This window comes from Hemiscyllium ocellatum, chromosome 10 (genome assembly GCF_020745735.1).
Source record: "Hemiscyllium ocellatum isolate sHemOce1 chromosome 10, sHemOce1.pat.X.cur, whole genome shotgun sequence".
NCBI lineage: Eukaryota > Metazoa > Chordata > Chondrichthyes > Orectolobiformes > Hemiscylliidae > Hemiscyllium > Hemiscyllium ocellatum.
Window position 1 is genome coordinate 109,324,484 of NC_083410.1, and position 22,615 is coordinate 109,347,098.

Here is a 22,615-nt window from a genome sequence, read left to right on the forward strand (position 1 = left end):
AACTGGGATAGTCACACAGTGAGCTGGGATAGTCACACAGTGAACTGGGATAGTCACACAGTGAGCTGAGATAGTTACACAGTGAGCTGGGATAGTCACACAGTGAGCTGGGATAGTCACACAGTGAACTGGGATAGTCACACAGTGAGCTGGGATAGTCACACAGTGAACTGGGATAGTCACACAGTGAGCTGGGATAGTCACACAGTGAGCTAGGATAGTCACACAGTGAGCTGGGATAGTCACACAGTGAGCTGGGATTGTTACACAGTGAGCTAGGATAGTCACACAGTGAGCTGAGATAGTCACACAGTGAACTGGGATAGTCACACAGTGAGCTGGGATAGTTACACAGTGAGCTGGGATAGTTACACAGTGAGCTGGGATAGTCACACAGTGAAGTGGGATAGTTTCACAGTGAGCTGAGATAGTCACACAGTGAGCTGAGATAGTCACACAGTGAACTGAGATAGTTACACAGTGAGCTGGGATAGTCACGCAGTGAGCTGGGATAGTCACACAGTGAGCTGGGATAGTCATACAGTGAGCTGAGATAGTTACACAGTGAGCTGGGATAGTCACGCAGTGAGCTGGGATAGTCACACAGTGAGCTGGGATAGTCACACAGTGAGCTGAGATAGTCACACAGTGAGCTGAGATAGTCACACAGTGAACTGAGATAGTTACACAGTGAGCTGGGATAGTCACACAGTGAGCTGAGATAGTTACACAGTGAGCTGGGATAGTCATACAGTGAGCTGAGATAGTTACACAGTGAGCTGGGATAGTCACGCAGTGAGCTGGGATAGTCACACAGTGAGCTGGGATAGTCACACAGTGAGCTGAGATAGTCACACAGTGAGCTGGGATAGTCATACAGTGAGCTGGGATAGTCACACAGTGAGCTGAGATAGTCACACAGTGAGCTGAGATTGTCACACAGTGAGCTGGGATAGTCACACAGTGAGCTGAGATAGTCAAACTGTGACCTGGGATAGTCACACAGTGAGCTGGGATAGTTACACATTGAGCTGGGATAGTCACACAGTGAGCTGGGATAGTCACACAGTGAGCTAGGATAGTCACACAGTGAGCTGGGATAGTCACACAGTGAGCTGGGATAGTTACACAGTGAGCTAGGATAGTCACACAGTGAGCTGGGATAGTCACATAGTGACCTGGGATAGTTACACAGTGAGCTGAGATAGTCACACAGTGAGCCGGGATAGTCACACAGTGACCTGGGATAGTTACACAGTGAGCTGGGATAGTTACACAGTGAGCTGAGATAGTCACACAGTGAGCTGGGATAGTTACACAGTGAACTAGGATAATCACACAGTGAGCTGGGATAGTCACATAGTGACCTGGGATAGTTACACAGTGAGCTGAGATAGTCACACAGTGAGCCGGGATAGTCACACAGTGAGCTGGGATAGTCACACAGTGAGCTGAGATAGTCAAACTGTGACCTGGGATAGTTACACAGTGAGCTAGGATAGTCACGCAGTGAGCTGGGATAGTCACACAGTGAGCTGGGATAGTTACACACGACCCATTGTCTCAGCCTGCTCCTGCCCCACCGAACTCATCTCCCAATACCTCGACACGGTCCTGTCCCCTTTAGTCCAAGAACTCCCCACCTACGTTCGGGACACCACCCACGCCCTCCACCTCCTCCAGGATTTTCGCTTCCCCGGTACCCAACGCCTTATTTTCACTATGGACATCCAGTCCCTGTACACCTCCATCCCCCATCACGAAGGACTCAAAGCCCTCCGCTTCTTCCTTTCCCGCCGCACTAACCAGTACCCTTCCACTGACACCCTCCTTCGACTGACTGAACTGGTCCTCACCCTGAATAACTTCTCTTTTCAATCCTCCCACTTCCTCCAAACTAAAGGAGTTGCCATGGGCACCCGCATGGGCCCCAGCTATGCCTGCCTCTTCGTAGGATATGTGGAACAGTCCATCTTCCGCAACTACACTGGCACCACCCCCCACCTTTTCCTCCGCTACATCGATGACTGTATCGGCGCTGCCTCGTGCTCCCACGAGGAGGTTGAACAGTTCATCAACTTTACTAACACCTTCCATCCCGACCTGAAATTCACCTGGACTGTCTCAGACTCCTCCCTCCCCTTCCTAGACCTTTCCATTTCTATCTCGGGCGACCGACTCAACACAGACATCTATTATAAACCGACTGACTCCCACAGCTACCTGGACTACACCTCCTCCCACCCTGCCCCCTGTAAAAACGCCATCCCATATTCCCAATTCCTTCGTCTCCGCCGCATCTGCTCCCAGGAGGACCAATTCCAACACCGCACAACCCAGATGGCCTCCTTCTTCAAGGACCGCAGATTCCCCCCAGACGTGATCGACGATGCCCTCCACCGCATCTCCTCCACTTCCCGCTCCTCCGCCCTTGAGCCCCGCTCCTCCAACCGCCACCAAGACAGAACCCCACTGGTTCTCACCTACCACCCCACCAACCTGCGCATACAACGTATTATCCGCCGCCATTTCCGCCACCTCCAAACGGACCCCACCACCAAGGATATATTTCCCTCCCCTCCCCTATCAGCGTTCCGCAAGGACCACTCCCTTCGTGACTCCCTTGTCAGATCCACACCCCCCACCAACCCAACCTCCACCCCCGGCACCTTCCCCTGCAACCGCAGGAAATGTAAAACTTGCGCCCACACCTCCACACTCACTTCCCTCCAAGGCCCCAAGGGATCCTTCCATATCCGCCACAAGTTCACCTGTACCTCCACACACATCATCTATTGCATCCGCTGCACCCGATGTGGCCTCCTCTATATTGGTGAGACAGGCCGCTTACTTGCGGAACGCTTCAGAGAACACCTCTGGGCCGCCCGAACCAACCAACCCAATCACCCCGTGGCTCAACACTTTAACTCCCCCTCCCACTCCACCGAGGACATGCAGGTCCTTGGACTCCTCCACCGGCAGAACACAACTACACGACGGCTGGAGGAGGAGCGCCTCATCTTCCGCCTGGGAACCCTCCAACCACAAGGTATGAATTCAGATTTCTCCAGCTTCCTCATTTCCCCTCCCCCCACCTTGTCTCAGTCGGTTCCCTCAACTCAGCACCGCCCTCCTAACCTGCAATCCTCTTCCTGACCTCTCCGCCCCCACCCCACTCCGGCCTATCACCCTCACCTTGACCTCCTTCCACCCATCCCACCTCCATCGCCCCTCCCCCTAGTCCCTCCTCCCTACCTTTTATCTCAGCCTGCTTGGCTCTCTCTCTCTTATTCCTGATGAAGGGCTTATGCTCGAAACGTCGAATTCTCTATTCCTGAGATGCTGCCTAACCTGCTGTGCTTTGACCAGCAACACATTTGCAGCTAGTTACACACTGAGCTAGGATAGTCACACAGTGAGCTGGGATAGTCATATAGTGACCTGGGATAGTTACACAGTGAGCTGAGATAGTCACACAGTGAGCTGAGATAGTCACACAGTGAGCCGGGATAGTCACACAGTGAGCTGGGATAGTTACACAGTGAGCTTAGATAGTCACACAGTGAGCTGGGATAGTTACACAGTGAGCTGAGATAGTTACACAGTGAGCTGGGATAGTCACACAGTGAGCTGAGATAGTCACACAGTGACCTGGGATAGTTACACAGTGAGCTGGGATAGTTACACAGTGAGCTGAGATAGTCACACAGTGAGCTGGGATAGTCACACAGTGAGCTGAGATAGTCACACAGTGAGCTGGGATAGTTACACAGTGAGCTGAGATAGTCACACAGTGAGCTGGGATAGTCACACAGTGAGCTGAGATAGTTACACAGTGAGCTGGGATGGTCACACAGTGAGCTGAGATAGTCACACAGTGAGCTGATAGTTACACAGTGAGCTGGGATAGTCACACAGTGAGCTGAGATAGTTACACAGTGAGCTGGGATAGTCACACAGTGAACTGGGATAGTCACACAGTGAGCTGATAGTTACACAGTGAGCTGGGATAGTCACACAGTGAGCTGATAGTCACACAGTGAGCTGGGATAGTCACACAGTGAGCTGGGATAGTCACACAGTGAGCTGGGATAGTTACACAGTAAGCTGGGATAGTCACACAGTGAGCTGGGATAGTCACACAGTGAGCTGGGATGGTCCAATGATACAGTGAGCTGGGATGGTCACATGGTGCAGTGAGTTTGCATAGTCACATGGTGCAGAGAGATGGAATAGTCATGTTGTGAGTGAGTCGGGATGGTCACATTGTGCAATGAGCTGGAATGGCCACATGGTGCAATGAACTGGGATAGTCACGTGGTGAGCTGGGATAGTCACACAGTGGGTGAGTTGGGATGGTCACACTGTGCAGTGAGCTGGGATGATCACATGATGCAGTGAGCTGGGATAGTCGCACGGTGAGTGAATTGGGATGACCACATGGTGCAGTGAGCTGGGATGGCCACATGGTGCAGTGAGCTGGGATGGTCACATGGTGCAGTGAGCTGGGATAGTCACATGGTGCAGTGAGCTGTGATATCATGTGAGTGAGTTGGGATTGTCACATTGTGCAATGAGCTGGGATGGTCACATGGTGCAATGAACTGGGATTATCACATGATGCAGTGAGCTGGGATGGTCACATGGTGCATGAGCTGGAATGGCCACATGGTGCAGAGAACTGGGATGGTCACATGATGGGTGAGTTGGGATGGTCACATTGTGCAGTGAGCTGGGATAGTCACATGGTGCAGTGAGCTGGGGTGGTTACATGGTGCAGTGAGTTGGGATGGTCACATGGTGAAAGAGCTGGGATGGTCTCATGGTGAGCTGGGATGGTCACATGGTGCAGAGAACTGGGATGGTCACATGGTGGGTGAGTTGGGATGGTCACCTGGTGCAGTGAGCTGGGATAATCACATGGTGAGCTGGGCTGGTCACAATATGAATGAGCTGGGATGGTCACACAGTGAGAGTGCTGCACCTAAAGCCCAGCCTTACCCAGCAATTACTATTATGTCACCCCACCACCAGAAGTTTCAGCAAACTCATCCATTTCCAGAGTTTTATACTGAAAGGATGGGGAAGAATAGAACAAGCTTAAAAATAAGGGGCTTCCCATGTAAGTCAGAGAAGATGAGGATTTCCTCTGTCTCAGAGGGTTGAGAATCTTTGCACCTGTCTTCCCTGGGGAGCAGTGTTGTAAACACCATGTTATTTTCCCAGGAAGATCTGGCTCATTAACAAATCTTCACTCTGATGTTGACCAGTGTGTGATCTGGATGCTGAGTTCGATGTGTCACCTCATAACAATTCCAGCACTTGAGTTTTACATCAGTGTTGTCAGCATTGTCCAACTCTGGCATCTTCAAGGCACGTAGCCATCAACTGCCCCAAACTAAAATTACTGGTTCATTGTTTACAGCCTCAGACCTGATGGTCAGGTGAGAAAATGAGCTTACTAAGCTCCATCATTGTATGGAGATAGCCAAGTGTTGAAACCATCTATTCAATGAATAATTCAGCCATTAAATGGCTTTGTTTTTGAGGAAGGTAAAGCACCAACATCAGAGTCTACTTTGGCCCCTGATTGTACCAATAAAACAATTATCTCTGTTTGAAGTATGACAGAGTTACCATCTTTTCACTCACCCGTGACTACATAATAACTGTCATAGACCTGAATCATCACTGAACTGACATTAGTCTCCGGTGAAGACTTACATTCTAATACGTAGTCCTGTTAACTTTTGCGAATGGATTTGGGGAATAACTCCCCGAGTCATAACAAATTTGTGGAAACAATGAAGACAGTTATTTCATTCTAAAAATTAGCTGTGTCCTTTATTTCTCTGGTGAATTTAGGATGTCTCTCTGAATAGACTTGGGCTTCAGTAGAAATGGGATTTTGTACTGAAAAACAGAGTTTGGTGACAGGGGCAATTTAATTGTGCTGAGCCAGAAGGTTTTGGGATTAGAATCACAGTCCAAAGATCCAAGCACAAAATGTCAGGCTAATTCTCCAGTACCACACTGAGGGAGTGCTGCACTGCTGGAGACCTCGCGGATGATATATTAAACCAAGAAGCAAGTGGATGGCCTATTGGCCATATTTCAAAGGACAGCAGGGTTGTTCTTCCCAGTGTAGTACCCTCAATCATCATATAAAAAAAGCCATTACCACAGCATTGTCTGTGGGAGCTTGCTATGTTCCCTACCTTCCACCTGTATTACACTCCAAATGTACATCATTGGCTGAAGCACTCCCTGGGACATCCTGTGGCTGAGGATAAATGCAAGTCTCTTTTTGCCTTGTATTCCACAGACAGAACATCAACCTGCCTCACGGGCAGTAGGTGCCGTTGTGAAGTTTACATTTGGTGTTGGGTGTGGAAGCAAGGGTCCTTTCTCTGCAGGGGCAGATTGACCTTTCTCTCGATCATAATTACACCATTTAAAAGGCATCTGGACGAGTATATGATTGGAAGGGTTTATAGGGACATGGGCTAAATGCTGGCAAATGGGACTAGGCTAACTTAGGACATCTTGTTGGACCGAAGGGTCTGTGCTGTACATCTCTATGACTCTATGACATGTTCCTGTTACTTGCCACATGCATGGCCAAGAATTTAGCAAATCCGAGGCGGGTATGTGGAGGGATCCTCAGTCTTACCTTCCAGGGTCAAAGGTCCTGCCTCCATACTTAAAGGGAACCCAGCAAGACATCCATTCTTAGCAACTCAGCAACACCATTCGACATTTCTGAATGGCTGCCTAAAGCAAAACATCATGCCCCCCTAAACCCCCCTTTCACCTTTCTTTGGCCAGATAGACACTTGGCCAACCTCCTTGACCAGTTCACAGCCCCCACTATCTCTTAGACATCCTCCATATCCACTGGCACTCTTGGTTTTTATTCCTACCTTTCCTGGCCCACCGTGGTACACGCTGGATATTAATAACCCAAGGCATTTCTAACAATGTGATTTTAACAAAGCTATTTTATGAAACCAAAGTACACGATAAAATTCTGTAAAAACCTTACCCGAACAGTGCGGGTACAATCACAAGTGAACCTGGCTTATATGGGTGTGACCACAGATCAGATGTTGGTGATTGGCCCATACAGTCTCAACATGCAGACGGCCTTCTGCATGAACTAACCAAGCTCTCAGGCAGGTTTTTTTTATACCTTTTCTCTATACAGACAAGGCTGAATGTTCACACCTTGACATTGTCCATTCTCCAGCACAGGATCAGTCTGACCACTAGCGAACGTCGCAAATCCATCATGCACCTTGGCTACTTTGATTGCTCAGGGGAAAGTGAGGACTGCAGATCCTGGAGAATCAGAGTTGAAAAATGTCGCACTGGAAAAGCGCAGCAGGTCAGGCAGCGTCCGAGGAGCAGGAGAGTCGATGTTTCAGGCATAAGGAATCCCGATGAAGAGCTTACGCCTCGGATGCTGCCTGACCTGCTGTGTTTTTCCAGCACCACACTTTTCGACTTAGTTTGATTGCTCATCAAGACTTGCCTGTTTGTCCTTGGAAAGAGGTTTATCTCTCGGTTTTAATGAATTTTGATTTCAGCTTTGCCTTGCTCAGCTCTCGCCACCTTTATGCCAGTCCATATGCGATTTACACAAGCGCTGTCTGTTTAGTTGATAAATAGTCCACATTATCACATCTCATGCACTTTGTCTGCTTCAGAACAAGACTCCAGTCTTTCAGAGTGACTTTGACAGCTCAGTCCATTACTGTGGAGTTACAGCACTTAATTAAACAGATACACTTGCCTTCAGGAACACATTAAAACCAGTGACTTTTCAAATCATTGGGTCACTGACTAGCTGATAGACTTTTTCAATAAGGCAAACTTTATGTTTTTTTTGTTCATTTTGTTTTGGCTAACTCAGCACATTTTAGGCTGATATCTACATCACCCATTCTCAAACCCTGGTCTGGCACTGACAAACACCCCCATCTTGGACAAAACAATGGCTGCCAAAGTCCAGCAAATTCAGCACCTCCCCTGCCTTAGTTGGTGATTAGGGGGTGCGGAAAGTGCTCTTTCGCAGAGAACTTATTTGGAAAGGGGAACTCAGTTCTGGCAAACTAGCCTTTTAATGAGCATTTCATAAGATACTAATGCCTGTATAAGGGCTTCCTGAAACTTTTTACCGCTCTGAGAACTTAACTGTCACCCCATCGTTAGGATTCTGAACTTTGACCTTCCCCTGCTCACCTCTCTTCCCACTCCCAGGAGGCTCTACACATTTCTCACATCTGCAGCTGCTGCCTGACCAGCTGATTATTTTCAGCATTGACAGGATACTGCCTGTACCCATTGCAGTCTGAGTTTGCTGAACAGATGACAAGTCACAGAGCAAAGAAGAACCAGAAGAACTAGGAATAGGAGTAGGCCATTCGGCCCCTTAAGCCTGCTCTGCCATTTGATTGGCCCATGAGGTTATCTTGGTTCTTGAGGAGTGCTGTGTTCTATCTGACAGTCAGGATGTCAGCACTCACACTGTGCTAATTTATCTTTAAGGGACAATTTAAAGGGACAACAAGTGGTCTCAGAGTATAAAAGTTTCAGGTTACTTGAAGCCTGACACATTACTAGCAACAAGCTCCATTGCTGTAACTGAAAAGCCTAATACTAACCCAGACACAGGTGTGCCTGTGAAAGTAATATTTGTAATTAATGTGTGTTGAATCCTTCAATACCATGTTACCCATGTCTAGTTTCTTATGCTTTGACGGGTGACAATCTTTGCTATTTCGGACAAAATACATTTCTAAACATCAGAAGCTACAGCCTATCTCTGAGCTGAGAGATAGTGCTATAAACTGTAGATAGCTGAAAGCTGGAAAACTCTGTGTTAAACACTTTCCACATGGTTACAGTACAGGTTGATCTGTTACAACGCGCATTGCATAAATGCGAATTTGCTGAAATGGATTGATGAATTGGGTACACAGTTTCCAAAGCGCAAACTTCTAAAACACGTGTTGGCTGTAATGTGATTACATCGCCAACACTTTAAGCTGCTTCGAAAGCGCAATTTTTCTATAACGCGGGGTTGCATAAGAACGCAGTCATCATATTATAGAAGAACTCCCTGTATTCTAACAGCATCTGCAATGTCATTGTTAGTCAGGGATCAGCAGATTTTAATGGACAGCAGACGGTGAAACAGCAGTTTTAATTCACATTGACCGAAAGTCAGGGGCATTTGACTTAAAGGTACGCTTCAATATTATTATTATGGATTGCAGAAATGTAACTATGAACTGGGCATTCAGTGACTCCTTCACTGAATTACACCCATGTATGAACCCAGCAGGTCAGGCAGCATTTGTGAAGGGAGAAACAGATCTAATGTGGAAATCATGTTGAACCCAAAACATGAACACTGTTTTTCTCTCCACAGACCTGCTAAGTTTCTCAGACGTTTTCTGTGTATGTTGCATGTGCCCTCTAGTTAAAGTTGAGACATAACTTAGAACAAGAAAGCATTCCAACTGCATGAACGTTTTGCCTATTCCAGTGGCAATCTTGACTGATTAATCTTGACTAGATATGTTGATTTCAGTTGCTGCTTTAACATTTGGTCTATTCTTGCCTTATAGGGTTTCTGTGCCCTTGCCTGGCAGAGTCTGTTAGCTTTCATAATCACACCATACTCAAGGTAGACTGAAGTGCCGTGGAGTAAAATAAATTGGGCACAATCCCAATGTATTGTGATAGTTGGAGAATTTACAACCAGCGATAAAGGGACATAAAAGTTAATCACAATTTTTTTACAGCTACTCAACTTTTACAATCAGAAATGGATGATGAAACTTGCTCTAGAATAGATCTGAAAGCTCATCTAAGGGTCACTAATGCAAAATAAAATGTTAGCATCGATCCCGTCGGTTCCTAGTCATCTCCACCAACATCAGAATGAAGAGAAAATCAATGGGAAAGAACTAATGTAGCAGCAGCAAGAGAGACAACTGCTGTTGTTAAGTCATTAAGATAGCAGCAGTATTCCTGTGCAGAGTTAAGTCAGTGTTTCTGCACCTGGATATTATCCTTAGAGAAACCAGATGAACATTTAACACTTTTGTATTTCCCTCGGTTTTATTTATTTGTTTTGTGATATTTGGGCATTGCTGGTTGGCCAGCATTTACTGCCTGTCCCTAGTTGCCCCCTTGAGAAGGTGGGGGTAAGCTGCCTTCTTGAACTGCTGCAGTCCATGTGCTGTGGGTTGACCCACAATGTCCTTAGGGAGGGAATTCCAGGATTTTCACGCAGCAATAGTAAAGTAACGGTGATATATTTCCAAGTAAGGATGGGGAGTGACTTGGAGGGGAACATGAAAGGGTTGGTATTCCCATATATCTGCTGCACTTGTCCTTGTAGGTGAAAGTTATCGTGGGCTTAGAAGATGCTGTCTGAGGATCTTAGGTTTTTCGCTGCCTTAATAAAAACCACAGACTGTACATTTGAACTATTTCATTGTGGTGGTGGTGATCTGCCTGAAGGCAGCTCCTCTGTCCACTTCTCCATGCCTTGCTCCACATACAAAGCTGCTCCCATTTTCAGTCTCAATGTGCACCATGTGCAAGCCACGTTTGGCTTGTACCTAAAGGAAGCTCAAGTCCTCTCCCCTGAAACAATCTCCATCTGTAGGCTCCTCAGTCATGCTCACTAGACATCCTCGAAGCCCTGATCATGTCTGCCCTTTTCCTGGGCTTGGAGTCACTCTCAAAAGGACAAACCCCTCCTCCCATGACCTCAGGCTCCATAAACCCTGTTTACTAGGGCATGGAGGGATATGGTACACGCCCACGGAACATTCCAAGCTGAATCCCAGCTGGCAGTTCCTCCGGAAAGGCAAGTCTCGAAGGTAAAGGCAAACTCTTTCCTGCTGGGTAAGAGGCCGTTTGAGAGGAGCAGAACACAGAAAACAATTTCACATCGCACAAGAACATTACAAACCTGACCTCTCAGAGGAAGAACAGCCTTCACATCAACTCTCAAATGTTTAGACTCAAACATCAAAATGCAAGATTTACACATGACTTTGATTACGCAGCCTTTCCTCATAACCGAAGGTTGGGCCAAGGATTCCCACTGAATTGGCTCACACTTCCAGATGATGCTGTGCAGTGTTTCATTTTCTTACTTTACTTCACTTCTGTGGAGACCGAGTTGGGTCGTGCGGACGAGATCAATGAGGAGGAGAGCAAGCCACCACAGAGAGTGAACCCAACATCTGGGAGATCGAGACATCACAGGGAGAGTGAACCCAACATGTGGGAGATTGAGACATCATGGGGAGAGTGAATGCAACATGGTGGTGAAAGAAGTCTCCCAGCCTTTGCGGTGGTGTTGAGAGAAGGCAGTCCCAGGGTCTTTTGACATCTGTGGAAGCAGCAGTGAGTATGGGGAGATCAAACCCATGGAGAGAATTTGGGTCACGAAGCCAGCAGGTGGCGATGGCATCGTGGCTTGGTCAGGTCTGGAACGTTGGCAGCGGGTGGGGGCTCGGATTGGGACTTTGACAGTTGAAGATAGAGCCTATTGTGGGAAGAGCAAGCCTTACACAGCGTGAGGAAGGTCTCTGGTATCTGCGCTGATGATGGGAGCAGGCAGCCTGAGCTTTCCCAGAGAGCAGGTCATTGCAGAGGAGATCGAGCCCTTGTAGGGAGTGTGAGCTTAGCATGGCTAAGCAGTTCAAAAAGACTGCTGAACTTTTAGTGTTGTTTCTTTATTTTTCTATTTAACACTAAGAAGGACTGAAGTGTTTACGTTTAGCTTTAAGTTCTTTTATTTTTCTACTTTGTACTAAGAACTGAAATGTTTAGCTGTTAACTTTATTTCTCTATTTTATTCTGAAGAACCTTTGTACCTCAGATGGTGCTGGGAATGATGACAATGTGTACACTTTTCACTGTACTCATATACTTCTGTACATGTGACAATAAATTCTAATTCTATTGCCTCCCTCCCAGGGTCACTGAGCCAGGACTCTCTCCCTCTATGACCAGCTTCCAATCAGATGATTCATCATAATAAACGTGACCACATTACAAACAAGTCTCTCATGGCCAACGAGTCCTGGTATGGGATTTGAACCCAGAACCTGTCACCTAGAGAGGAGCACACTACCCACTGCACCATAAGACCTGTTACAACTTAAGTACCATGTGTGGTTTTCTGTATCTTATTATAGGAAGTGATAGAATGTCTAGAATGTATCACCAGAACTATACAAAGGATGGGAAATTCATATCGAGAGATTTGATATGATAACTGATTTTATGATGAATGCTTTCATTATCACGTGCATTTTGCAGTGGTAAATACAGTAAATTACAGTGAAAATCTTCCACTGTCACCATGATCTAGCACTGTTTTGAACAGTTTAGGAATAATTTTTTTAAAAGAGTTAGCTTAAAGAGAGTCCATAACCATTCCAGCACCATTTCACTGCTGCCAGCGCCAGACCCAAACACCGTAGCAGCAGCTGCTCCTCGGGTGCTATTTTTTGCCCCGGGCCTATCTCTCCAACATAACAGCCAATACCAGATCCCGCTCTGGGCTCACCAGTCACCACCAAATTCCAGACCCTGACGAATCCCCCCCTCTCCTCCTGCCCTCCTCCATCCCCACCAATATCGCCACAACCCAGCTCTTCCCAGAAGTTAAGTCGAAACACCAACTAAATAGAAGAAAAAAAAGTGAGAAAAGAAGAAAGGAGGAATGAAGGAAAGTGGACTGACTGGACGGGTACCGGGCTGAGGAGCCTGGACACAGCCTGTTCAACTGCCGCCATCTTGATATGGTGCTCAAGGTCAATCATTTGACACATTAGAGCTACTTGCACTAATCAGAAAAAGGCAAAGAGTGTTGCTGGTGGTTTCCCCAAATCATTTTTAGTGAGTGATGAGGGAAACATTATTTCCCTGGAGAGAGATGATCGTAGTGATTAAAACGAGGTCAGCCAGATGGACCCCATGGAATATGAGTTCCCTGGTTGGGGCTGTTAACCTGGTCCAATCAGGGAGCCCCCTGGCTGACAGAAATAAACAGAAGTGTCCTGGCCAAACTGGCCATAAACAGGTCCAGGCAGCGGGCCGTAGGGGGGGTTGTTAGGGCTGACTGCCTGCCCCTCTTCCGCGGTTACGTTAGAGCCTGGGTGTCCTTGGAGAAGGAGCACGCGGTGTCCACCAACACCCTTGAGTTGTTCAGGGAGAGGTGGGCGCCGCGGGGAGTGGAGTGTATTATTTCCCCCTCCAACTCTATTTTGATTTAATCCCTGCCCTCCCCTGCACTGTTTGATCACGCAGCATTGCCCTTTGATGTGAAGGACACTGCTTGTCACTGGCCACTCGGGTGTTTTCCTATCTTCCTGGTGGTGGAAACTGAATAAAGAGTCGGGCACCTTGAGTCTCTCACTGTGTCTCACACCTGCACACACACTCACCATGGGTGCTGGGGAAAAACTAAGCACCACCGCAGTTAGGCGGGAGTGTGGGGGTAATACAAAAAAATGAAAAATAAGCACTGCCACTGAACAGTGATTGTGTGGGAGGAAACAAAGTAAAAAAAAGGAAAAATAAACAGAAGTGTCATGGGTTCTGTTCACTCTGAGAGCTCTGAGGGAGCTGGATCAGTGTCAAGGACTCTCCACATGTAAGTAAAGGATGATGGGATACCAGCCTTTTGGGTCAATGATGAATAAAGGAAAGCAGCTCAGAGAGTTTACTTTAAATCGAAAGCTGAGATAGCAGCGATTGTAATCCTTAAAAGCAAGATGAATAACAATACGAAGCTCAGGAGGATACAAAGATATGAAGAGAGGGAAGGCATTGAGATTAATTTGGGATTTCGGTAGCAATGTGCTGGCCAGTTATTCTTTATTATTTCAGGATGGAACAGTAAGGGGTTCAAAAACTGAAGTCCACCCACCTCTGGAGTTTCCATCAATACTTCCCAGGGAATTCACAAAATAATACTTCGTAAGCCTGAGACCATCCAGGACATAACAGTCCCCTTGACCAACTAACACCTTCAACATGCATTCCTTTCACCACAGTGTGGACCATCGAAAAGACACGCTGCAGTGACTCAGCAAGACTTGTTTGACAGCACTGCCCAACCCATGTCCTCTAACCCTCAAAGGACAAGGGCAGTAGATACATGGGAACACCACCCCTGTTGGTTCCCTTCCATGCTCCATGCCATCCCGACTTAGGACGATATCATCACTCTTCAGTGTTGCTGAGTTAAAAATGGATTTCCCTTCTTAAAAAAACTTGGAGGGTACAAAGTGATTTGAGATGGCAGCTAATCACTACTTTCTTAAGAGCAATAAGGACAGGCAGCACTGAAATACTCATGCAAAAAAAAAGCTTTAAAAAGCTTCAGTACTAATGTAACATGTGGGGCAGTGGTAATGTCCCTACCCCAGAAACTGGAGGCCGGGATCAACGCTCAACAGATGTGTGTAAGAAGATGTCTGAACATGTTAATTAGAAAAATATGCTTAAATGAAAAAATCATGTTACACTTTATCTCTTGCACATTTCAACAAACATCCTATCACAGTGTCACTTTGTAGTAACAATAGCAATGCTGTGACCTTACGTCACATTAATTTTCTGACACATTAACACTGGGAGATTATCACATAAAATGCTGTGGTATTAGTTCTTGCATCTCATTGCCTTGATTATCTGTTGATGCCTTTTGATTGCACATGAATACATCATGGTTACCAAAGACTTTTAAAATGGAAATAACAAGTTTATTGCTCATGATACGAAGGCAGCAGAATGAAAAACAAGACTGAGATGAAGTTTCTGTGATCCTTCCAGGCCCAACAATGTCCCTGTCATCAAGCATGCCTTCGAAAAGGAGAGTATGCAATATAATGAACTTTAACCAACTTTGAAAGGGTTTCTGAGGTTTGTATTTAATTAAACAACCCAGATAACTTGGGTTAATGTTAATGTTACTAGAGTTAATAGTTGCGATAGAGTTCTGCTTCTTCAGGATTGATAACAGCGAGGGAGAAGTGGTATATACGCTGAACAAGAAGAAAGACTAAAATGGATATTCTGTCAGAGCGAGGGGCAGGACTCTTCAAGGTGGACTTACCTGGATGTAAAGGGGCCAGTGTTGGACTGGGGTGGACTAAGTTAAGTTTATTTTTACCTGTAGGAGATGTAGTGGTGACTTAAACACTAAAAAATAACAAAGAACTGTGATGCAGATGTAAATCATAGAACAGAATCCCTTGAGCATGGAAACAGGCCATTCAGCCCATCAACTCCACACTGACCCTCTGAAGAGCAACCCACCTCATTACCCTATGCCTGTAACCCTGTACTTCCCATGTTCCTCAGGTTATGATCCCCTCGTCTGGTGGGTAGTAAAAAAAAAGTTCAGGATGCAAAGTTTCAGCTGGCCAATGTAAATGAGCAACTGAAGTTCCTCTTGTCAACACTGGGTCAATAATTGCACCCTTTCCTCTAAGACAAAAAAAATACATTCAGAATCTTATGAACAATTTCCCAGGGCCAAGCCATCTAATATGCATAGACTGAGGGAGGAAACCCATACAGATGTGCGGAGAATGTGCAAACTCCACACAGTCACCTAAGGTTGGAATTGAACCCAGGTCCCTGATGCTGTGAGACAAGCAGTTAACTACTGAGCCAACGTGCTTATCATCAACAAATAGCCTCTGAATGTACAAGGTATTGTCACAACTCTACAGTTATGTGTTCGCAATTTTGAGAAAGACAGCTTTGAATGTTACCGATTCTATTTACAAAACAGACCTGGAAAGTGGTTGCAGGCTCAGAGAGAGAATTATAGATTTCAGCCTGGGACTCTACATCAGCGAGGATTGAAAACAATCTTTCATTTAATTATGTTTCGCTGTGGTCCCTTGGAGGGGATAACAATCTTTTATTAATGACTCATTGCGAGAATGTAAATTGGACAGCAACCAGAACAAAAGTGAAGAACTACAAGTGGGAGAATGAGCTGCTTTTGAAGTGTCAGGGTCTTAATTGGAACATGGCTTAGCTTTTCTACATAAGTCACGGGGGAGCAGCATGCATCTTACCTTGCCACCTAAAACCATACAAAAGGCAAGCATGCTGCTGACAGAGATTCCATCTTGATTGATTGATTGATTATCACATGTACCGAAGTACAGTGAGGAGCTTTGTTTATGAGCAGTACAGGCAGATCCTAGTAAGCAAGGATGTACAGATCAGAGAGACTTAGACAGAGGCATACAGGTTACACGTGCACTAGGGGAGATCAGCGTTAGTAAGATCAGCGTTATTTGAAGTTAGAAAGTCCATTCATCAGTCTAATAACAGCAGGGAAGGAGCTGTTCCTGTACCCCTTGGTGCGTGCGTTCAATATTCTGTATCTTCTGCTTGACAGAAGAGGGTGTAGATCATTACCGGGGTAGGGAGGGGTCTTTGATGTTGGCAGCCCGTCCACGGCAGCGAGCTGTGTAAATGGAAGCCGTGGATGGGAAGTTGGCTTCCGTGATGGTCTGGGCTGTGCACATCACTTTCTGCACACTATTACGGTCCAGGTAACATCCATGGAGAGAGAGCAAGCTAATGTTTTGAGTCTGGATGATTCCAATGAAGAATTATCTCGAAACAAAACATGAGCTTGCTCTCTCCCCATGGATGCTGCCTGACCTGTTATGATTGCCAGCAATCCTTATTCGCTCTCTCTCTCAAAATCAATTGTACTGCTGAGTCTGTCTGCACAAGAAAGAAAACAACTATTCAACTACAGAAATCATCACAGATGCTGGACTCTCTTCCAAGTCTCCGATCACTTTGAAAAGAGAGATCTTGAAGTAAGCAATGGCTCTGCGATGTTAAAGAACAGAATTCACAGTCTGCTCTATCCAGTACAGTTCTGGGGCAGGGTCACTGGACCTGAAATGTTAACTCTGATTTCTCTCCACAGACCCTGCCAGACCTGCTGAGCTTTTCCAGCAATTTCAGTTTTTGTTTTTGATTTACAGCATTTGCAGTTCTTTTGGCTTTTATTTTGTTGACTTTATCTTTATCATCTATCTATAGCTACCTTTAATCTTTGTATCTATATGTTAACTAACAGTTTTACTAAATAGCATTCAGTTACCACTGTGTGATAAACTAACCTATGATCTTGTTAAAGTCAAAGCTTTTTTGCGAGTTTGGTTTTGTTTTTAAATTGGAACACCAAAATCAAGCTGAAGTGGACTACAATGTATGAATATATCATTTCACAGGTCATTGGCCACCCAGTGCACATGTCTGATGGTCATAACAATATCAATGGATATTCCTGTCGCAATGGCCTCTACCAAACTTGGTATGTTGCTGTTGTTACTCAGCGGTAGTATTTTCACTTTTTCTCTAAGGCTATGGGTTTGGTTTCCATTCCAGGAAGAATTGCAGCAGCATGAGTCAAAGGCATTTTCAAAAAGCGGGGTGGGAATAGGTCAGTGCCTACCATCCCCCATGGCCCCGCTATGCGGCCTGTCATTCCTGTTTGAATTTTTAGAGATGTGTCAGAGATGTTTGTGTATCAATCCCAAGAGCTAATTATTAATCAGATTACACAGAGTTCTTACCTCATTACTCGGGGTCACAAGTTCAAGAGTAAGAGGGGAAAGGTTTAGGGGAGATATGCTCGGAAAGTTCTTCACGCAGAGGGTGGTGGGTGCTGGAATGCGTTGCCAGCGGAGGTGATAGAAGGGGGAACGATCACGTCATTTAGGATGTATCTAGGCAGATACATAAATGGGCAGGGAACAAAGGGATACAGATCCTTAGAAAATCGGCTGCAGATTTAGATGGAGGATCTGGATCAGCATAGGCTTGGAGGGCCAAAGGGACTGTTCCTGTACTGTAATTTTCTTTGTTCTTTGTTCATTGAGATCAACGATTATCCACTTGACGGGCCGAGCCCAAACAGATATGTCAAAAGGATCCATTTCAATAATAAATATTACTCTATTCCAATATACAGCACAGCTTCTTCAAGGTGACAGTAAGGTATGAAACATATCAAATTCTTGTGGCAAAGATAGAAGTTGCTGGAAAAGCTCCGCAGGTCTGGCACCTGTGGAGAGAAATCAGAGTTAAAGCTTTGGGAAGGCTCACTCGAAATGTTAACTCTGATGTCTGTCCACAGATGCTGCCAGACCTGCTGAGCTTTTCCAGCAATTTCTATTCAGATTTGCAGTATCCACAGTACTTTCGGGTTTTTAAATTGTTGTGATTTTGGATATTACAAGTAGTCTTGCTATTACTCGAGAGTTGTGTTCCTATGTGACCCCGCCTATACAAAAATTCCATAATACAAATACACTTAAAGTGTTGGCAATGTAATCACATGAAAGCTAACACACACCTTCAACGTTTGCATTTTAGAAGAAGCAGTCTGTATTCACCCAATCATGTTACAACCAATTTGCATTTACGAATGACATATTACAGCAGAACTGCCTGTATTTTTGTCCAGATTGTTCTGTTTTTCACATAAGATCAGGCTAGATGTTTGGTTTATTTAAGCAATATTTGTCAGGAGTAGTAACATGAGGATATAGCGACAGAGTTCCCTGTTCTGAGCTCTTCGAATTAGAATAGAATCGCTACAGTGTCGGGACAGGCCCTTCACCCAACCAGTCCACACCGACCCTCTGAAGAGTCACCCACCCAGACCCACTTCCCTCTGGGCAATTTAGCATGGCCAGTTCACCTGACCTGCACATCAGGTGAGGAAACCGGAGGATGCGGAGAAAACCCACGCAGACACGGGGAGAATGTGCAAACTCAGACAGTCGCCCAAGGCTAGAATCGAACCCAGGTCCCTGGCACTGTGAGGCAGCAGTGCTAACCACTGAGCCACTGTGCCACCCCAAAACTCGCAATGTGAGGAAACGCATTCATCAAGAGTCGAGCCTGTGTACATAAAACCCAAGGGATTACTAATCCATCAGTTTAACCACTCTGCAATGAGCGCATCTCATTTCAACCTTCTAGAATAGTTTCTAACACATTGTCAGTGAACTCACAATGTATCTCAGACACCCATCTTCAAAGTCATTAAACTCTATCTCTGGTCATATCACCTCGGAGATGGGACAGAATCATATTAGCACCGTAAGTGGACACACGTGCAATGGAGAGAGATCACCCCATTTGTTTTTAAATGTCTATCCACTGCGAACGAAACAGTAAAGTTGTCTAATGAGGAGAGATGGAGCAGCTTAAGCTTCTACTCTCCAGAGTTTAGAAGAATGAGAGGAGATCTAACTGAGGTAAATTACGTCTCTCAAAGGGTCATGAATCTGTGGAATTTACTCACAGCTCAGGAATTAGAATCCCGACAGTGCAGAAAGAGGTCACTTGGCCCATCATATCTGCTCAGACCCACCAAAGAGCATCCCACCTCGACCCAATCTGCCCTGTAACCCTGCATTCCCCATGGCTAACCCACCTAGGCTGCACACCTCTGGACACAGCTTCATACTGTGGGAGGAAACCCAAGTAGACAAGGGGAGAACATGCAAACTTCACACAGGTAGTTGCCTGAGGCTGGAATCAAACCTGGGTTCCTAGTATTGTGATGCAGCAGTGCTATTCACTGAACCGCCATGCCACCGTGGGACATTGAGTTAATACTGGGACATTGAGCACATTTAAGGAGGAGACAGACAGATTTTTAATTAGCAACAGGCTAAAGTGTTAGGGAGAGGGTATGGAGAGGGCAGGAAAGTGGAGTTGAGGCTGAGATGGGATCACTTTGATTATACTGAATTAGGGAGCAGGCGTGAGGGACTGAATGGCCTACTCCTGCTGTTCATTCTCTTGTTCCCAGGAGTTGGCTGCAAAAAGAGGGACAGCAGCAACATCAATATTACAGCTGAACATTTGGATTCAAGAACAGCCTGAAAACTTTACAGTTTACATAGCAAGGTAGGGGAGGGGGGAATGGGGTGGAACTTGGATTTAGCGTGGGAGTCAAAAAGTGTGGCGCTGGAAAAGCACAGCAGGTCAGGCTTATGTCCAAAACGTTGACTCTCCTGCTCCTCAGATGCTGCCTGACCTGCTGTGTTTTTCCAGTGCTACACTTTTCCACTCTGACTCTCCAGCATCTGCAGTCCTCACTTTCTCCTTGGATTTAGTGCAGGCCTTCCATCAGGAAGGGGCACTATGTCATCATCCATGCAGCCCCAGATTCCTGACTTTCCGAATCTTGGATCATGCCTGTGCTGTGCCTTGACAGGAGTCAAAGGGAAGGATAATTCCATTGGGTCCGCACTATTCAATGGGATTGTGCTTTGCACTTCAGACTGTGAATATCACAATGTCATCTCAAGTAAGATCCTCCCTCCCAACACTCTGAGGTTTCCACCTTGCTGATTAGCTGTGACCGAGTGTAATTACACCAATTACACTGGTAAATGGCCTCAATGTTAACATATATTTGGTCATAGAAGGGGAGGTAATAGCCTAGTGATTTTACTGCTGGACTGTTAACCCAGAGGCCCAGTTAATGTTCTAGGGATCTGGGTTTGAATCCTACTAAAGGAAAGATGGAATTTGAATTCAACAAAAATCTGGAATTAAGAGTTTAATGTTGGCCATGAATCTGTTATGGATTGTCCTGAAAAACCCATCTGGTTCACTAATTCCACTCAGAGCAGGAATCTGCTATCCTTACCCGGACTGGCCTACATGTGACTCCAGACCTACAGCAATGTGGTTGACTCTTAACTGCTCTCTGGGCAATTAAGGACGGGCAATAATGTGATGCCCACATTCTGTGAATGAATAAGTAAAAACACAAATGTGGGGGAGCTTTTCAATGCACCTCGTACATCAAGGTGGATACTTAACAGTCTGATGATAAAGCCAGGTTCGCAATGTGCCTACCTCAAAGATCTCCTGGTGACCTGCTCTGGTAGTTATCAGCTCCTGTCTTGCTAATGTCACCCTGAACGGGTCGGTATTTCGGCCTGCGTTCGCAGCAACCGATAATTCTGGATTGTTGGACTGGCGACTGCTGTTTGGGGGCGTCTTCGGACTGCTTAAGAAGCAAGACCGTCTTTTGCTTCTTCCCAACATGTCTCTGGTGCTTCGTCCTGGAACTCCAAAATTCCTCAGCACCTTCCTGCAACACAAACCAGACGGGAATAAATTGCTTTCATTGTATGTGATTTCTACCTTTTCAAAAAAAACGCCAGGATTTGAATCAGAGAATCCCTACAGTGTGGAAACAGGCCTTTCAGCCCAACAAGTCCACACCAACCCTCTGAAGAGTAACCCACCCAGACCCATTGCCCAATATTTACCCCAACCAATGCACCTAACCTACATATCCCTGAACACTATGGGCAATTTAGTGTTCTTTGGATTGTGGGAGGAAACCATAGCACCCAGAGGAAACCTGCACAGACACTGAAGGAATGTGCCAACTCCACCCAGACAGTCACCCAAGACTGGAATCAAACCCAGGTCCCTGGTGCTGTGAGGCAGCAGTGCTAACCACTGAGCCGCCATACCAATTAATATTGGTATATTAATCTTTATGTATTTAACAATTGAATAGCAGCTGGAACATAGCAGACAGAGGGTTGACCTTATAGAGTTCTGTAAAATCATTCAAGGCGTAGATAAGGTTGATAGCCAACAGCTTTTCCACACAGTACGTCGAATCTAAAACTAGAGGGCATAGGGTTCAGGTGAGGGGGAGAGATACAAAAGGGTCGAGAGGGGCAATTTTTTCACACACAGAGTGGTGAGTGTCTGGAATGGGCTGCCAAAGGTAGTGGTGGAGATGAGTACAATTTCATTATTTAAGAAACAATTGGCCAGGTACATGGATGGGATAGCGATGGAGCGATATGGGCCCTACACAGGCAAATGGGACTAGATTAATTGTGAAAACTGTGCGGCATGGGGATGTTGGGCCGAAGGACCTGTTTCCATACGGTTCAACTGTTATGACTCTCGATGACTCTATGTAGAAAAGTTGAGCAGAAAGATCTGGGCTGACACTCCTGGACAGCACTGAGGGAGTGCTGCTCTGATGGAGGTGTTGTCTTTCAGATGAGACATTAAACCCAGACTCTCAGGTGGACATCAGAGATACCCTAACACTATTTTGAAGAGCAGGGGAGTACTTCCATTGGCCAACAGCTGTGCCTTGAACAACAGTGTCACTAAATACAGATAATCTAATCATTATCACGGGGCTTTCAGTATACAGTTCAGCCACTACGTTTCATACATTACAACAGTGAGTACAATTTGAAAGGTACTTTATTGACGCTAAGATGTTTTGAGATATTGTAAGGTCATGAAATGTCAAACAGCCTTTTGGGAGGAACTATCTTTCAGAAGCATGATATTTTACATTAGACAGCCATAGTTTACTTGATTTTATAACTTAATTTGTGTTATCTTTGTAACAAACTTAGACAAATGTCGATAAACCTTTTAGTGTTTAGCCACACAGGCCACTGCACAACACAATTTCCCCATTTGGGAAAGGGCTTTTACAAACTTCTAGGAC

The 22,615-nt window shown here is 45.8% G+C and overlaps 1 long non-coding RNA gene across 1 annotated transcript in view; it reads right to left on the bottom strand.

Moving 5' to 3' along the window:
- The window catches only part of LOC132819534 (uncharacterized), a 34,015-nt gene extending 12,974 nt beyond the window's left edge, over positions 1-21,041 (bottom strand). The window contains exon 1 of the long non-coding RNA XR_009645097.1: positions 20,974-21,041. This is a non-coding gene — a long non-coding RNA (uncharacterized LOC132819534). The remainder of the gene's footprint in view (positions 1-20,973) is intronic.
- Positions 21,042-22,615: the final 1,574 nt, after the last annotated feature.